Here is a 4,456-nt window from a genome sequence, read left to right as displayed (position 1 = left end):
TGTTGTCAGGAGCTAGAGTGATTCAGACCACTGGCAGACTGCTGTCTTTTAAACGTCCTGTTTCATACAGGAAAGATTTTGACAAATTCCCTGAATTGATTACGCCCTGATCTTTGCAATCATGGACGGGAACAGTTGACACAACCTGGAGTGGGCTGTCTATCTCAATATCTGTCTACCTCATGGACTATGATGATATGGAGTTGGCTTTGTCATGTTGGAAATGAGGAAATGAGCCCTAGTGACTAGGTTTATGGCAGAGATAGTGACACACACACACTCTGAATTCTATCTCTGCATTTAACCCATCCAGGGTAGTGATACACACAGTGAAGCACACAGTGAAGCACACAGTGAAGCACACAGTGAAGCACACTAACCCAGAGCAGTGAGCTGCCTTTGGCGGCGCCCGGGGAGCAGTGATCGGGTTAGGTGCATTGCTCAAGGGCCCTTCAGCCGTGGATGTGGGCATGGGAGAACAGTGGTCTACCACTTCCCCCGCCCACATTTTTCCTACTGGTCGGGCAAATCTCTTTGAATTTTAATCTGAAAATTATTAAACATTACTGTTTGTTAAATATGTAGTCTGTTGTGAAGCCATTGCAACTAAAAGTATGATAGGCTACAAGCAAATTTAAATTAATTAATTAATTGTTATTATTATTTTTTACATATTTAGACCATACTGATTCAAATGCTTCCAGGAATGACCTTATACGTAGGTATAGTAATAGTGGGGAGGGGTAAAAGGCAAATAACATTAAGTACTTGATAGATTCTTAGCAGATTTCAATGTGACAAATCACTGTTTAATTGATTAAAGTTGGCCCACATACCAGTCTCCTGCTCCAGGTGTAACGTCAGCAACTCATCAGATCTGTTATTCCTCAAAGTATCGCTTGACCTGTGATTACTACAGAGACACAGCTCCCTTCCATTGATTGTACCTTTAATGGGCATTCTGTAGTAGTATTTGGTTCACATCAGTTCAACTGTGTCTCAGCCAAACACCTCCAACTGGCATGGGAATACCCCCCACTGAAAAACTACCCCCTGGTGCAGAAGCATCATGGACCCAATGGAAAACACTAAACCGCCTCAGAACAAGAACAGGACGATCCAAAGATGCTCTGGTCAGATGGGGCTACAAGACTGGCATTCGTAGGGATAGGCGCGCTCTACTTCAAAACAAATACAGTGGTGGCCAAAATTATTAGAACACTAGGCATATTTAAGAGGTTTCAGTTGTTTTTGTTGAATTGGCCATTAAAATACCCTTAAAACTAATGAAATACCTACAAAGTCATCATTATGCTCTATAAACCATAGAATAGAGCTATCATAAGTAGATTTAGGTCAATTTCTGTACAAAAACAAACTAGGCCTATTTCACTGTCAATGTCACACAATCATGTTCCTTCACAGAAGAAGAAAAATTACTTGTTTAATCATTGTCAGGTGTGGTCGTGGTTAAATTGATGGTAATGCAAGAGTCTCAGGACACAGCTCGGTGATTCTTTTGAATGTACAAGGCCTATCTTCCGCATTAAGTGATTTGTAACATAAGGGTTTTGTCACTGAGGCCACACCACCAATTGGTATAGATTCAAAGCCTCTAGAGGCAGTCTTGAAGCAAATGTTGCTCTTTGAACATGGCTAAGGTGAAGAATGAGCTAATGAGTGAGCAACGGGTTCGAATAAAGGCACTTTTTGATGCTGGCTGTAGTTACCGCCGCATAGCCAAGGACTTGACATGCAGTCCAAGCACTGTAAAATACACTTTAGACCGCCATGCCACCAGAACCGAAAGGGGAGAGGCTAAAAAAATAAACTGTGTGAAGTGAATCATCTCAGAATTATCAGTCTTAAGGACTGAAGAAAGACTTCACGAGAATTGGTGACGAGATCAACACCACAATGACTAATGGTTCAATAGTGTTCCCAAGAACTGTGCGTCGGAAGCTGTGAGAAAAATAACTTTTTGGCAGAATAGCAGCACAGAAACATTACTGAAAGAGAAGAATAGAGTGAAACGCCTGAAATTTGCAAAAGAACACAAGAAATGGACAAAGAAAGATTGGTATAAAGTGTTGTGGACTGATGAGTCCAGGTTTGAATAGTTTGGCAACAAGCGAAGAGTGTATGTTTAACAAAGTGAGGGGGAGAGATATAAAAATGAGTGTCTCTGGCCAACAGTTAAACAAGGAAGGGGTTGTATTATGGTGTGGGGTGCCGTTTAATCCTTAGGAACAGATGACTTTGGCGAAATTGATGGCATCATGGATAACAAAGTAAACCATAACATTCTGGTGAGGCATGGAGTACCTTCTGGGAGTGGTGTTAATGGGCCTGGATTTATTTTCCAAGAGGACAATGACCCTAAACATTCTTGTAACTGTGCCAGTACGACCTGTGACAGAAGGAATCTATGGACCGGCCCCCTCAAAGTCCGAACCTCAAACCCATCAAGCAAATTTGGGGCGAGTTGGAAAATAAACTGGACAGATCTATTGTACACTCAAAGGAAAGCCTTTGGCTTAAGTTGCAAAAGGCATCGGATAACATTAGTGTTGAAGTTCTCGAGAAATATATTGACTATGCCAGAGAGATGTGCTGCTGTAATTGCTGCCAAAGGTGGGCGTACCAAATATTAGAGTTAAAAGTGGATAAAAACAGTAGGAATCAATTCATCTGATATTTGTTGTGCTCAGAACAACCATCTGCATGTTTCATTTACATCATGAAATTAAATAATGTTTTGGAGACAAAAAAAAGGTCGATATTCTCAGATCTGTAAGGTGTTCTAATAATTTTGGCCACCACTGTATATAAATGCGTTTTCGGGTGCGAGTAAAATAATGTAAACTATTGGTAGAATGAAAACCGCACTCTCAAGCTTTTCTCTTTTAACAATAAGACCAGTTTATTTTAGTACAGACGCGTTTCGGCCTTACGCCATCGTCAGTGTGTGACAAGACTGGCCCAACCACCTGTGAATGTGGAGAAGCAGACCACACAATGGAGCACTGCCTTGTCTGCACTCTACTACCCAACCTCTGCTGCCCAAAAGACCTTGTAGTTTTCAACAACAATGCAAAGGACTGTGTTATGAAATGGGAAACTGCCATATAAACGCTTCAGTGAAACTAAAAGAAGAAGAAGCCAAACACAGTAGAACCAGTCCCTTCCATTTATCATCTTAGTAAAAAGTCAGTACATGAGAATGTAGCTTAAACCAAATGTCTTGCAGTGACAATACACCATTAATCAATACAATGTCATATACCATCAAGTTGACAACATAACTGGATTTTAAAACAGACAAACAGTATACGCAAAGGGTCTGAGGATTAGCAAAATATGCAATTTCAACTGAATAAAGAAGAGAGGATAAATTCTGTACAGCTAATGAGGGAAGGGCCTCATATGTTTTGCTTTAGTCATTAACATTGGTGTGACTTGTTTATTTTGTATCCATCTATATTTTCGTCCATCACCCTTTAGAGGAAGTGTCCATGCCTTGCCCCTTTATAGGAAGTGTCCACGCCTTGCCCCTTTATAGGAAGTGGCCACGCCTTGCCCCTTTATAGGAAGTGGCCACGCCTTGCCCCTTTATAGGAAGTGGCCAAGGCCTTGCCCCTCTTGTGGTTTGCCCTTTCTCTGAGATGGCAGAAACTCAGGAAACTGAAAACACGGAACTGAAAATCGGCCTTGATTTACTGTCAGTTGGCAGCGAGCATTTTCAAAGGCTTCTGCAGTGTCAATGCATTACCAGAGGTAGTACCACACACTCCTGATGTTTCCCCAGAGGTAGTACCACACACTCCTGATGTTCTCAAGAGGTGGTAGCACACACTCCTGATTTTCCCCAGAGGAAGTACCACACACTCCTGATGTTCCCCAGAGGTAGTACCACACACTCGTGCTGTTCCCCAGAGGTAGTACCACACACTCGTGCTGTTCCCCAGAGGTAGTACCAAACACTCCTGATGTTCCCCAGAGGAAGTACCACACACTCCTGATGTTCCCCAGAGGCAGTAGCACACACTCCTGATGTTCCTCAGAGGAAGTACCACACACTCCTGATGTTCCCCAGAGGAAGTACCACACACTCATGATGTTCCCCAGAGGTAGTACCACACACTCCTGATGTTCCCCAGAGGAAGTACCACACACTCCTGATGTTCCCCAGAGGAAGTACCACACACTCATGCTGTTCCCCAGATGTTAAATGCCCATACTATACAGTCTGGAGAGACTCCTGGACAGTGGGTTTGAGGCGGTCGTCAAGTTATCGTCAAATCAAGGAGAACAATTATATGCTCTGTACTGTATATGCTGATGGGTGTTGGCCAGATCAGCTTGTTGTCAAGCGTCGAAGTGAAGACCACTGAGTCAGCCACAGATTGATCATCCAGGGTTATCATGCCATTATTGGCAGCTGTGGCCTACTGGT

The sequence above is a fragment of the Sprattus sprattus genome (genome assembly GCF_963457725.1).
Source record: "Sprattus sprattus genome assembly, chromosome: 6".
Lineage (NCBI taxonomy): Eukaryota > Metazoa > Chordata > Actinopteri > Clupeiformes > Clupeidae > Sprattus > Sprattus sprattus.
Note: the sequence above shows the minus strand (reverse complement) of the source record.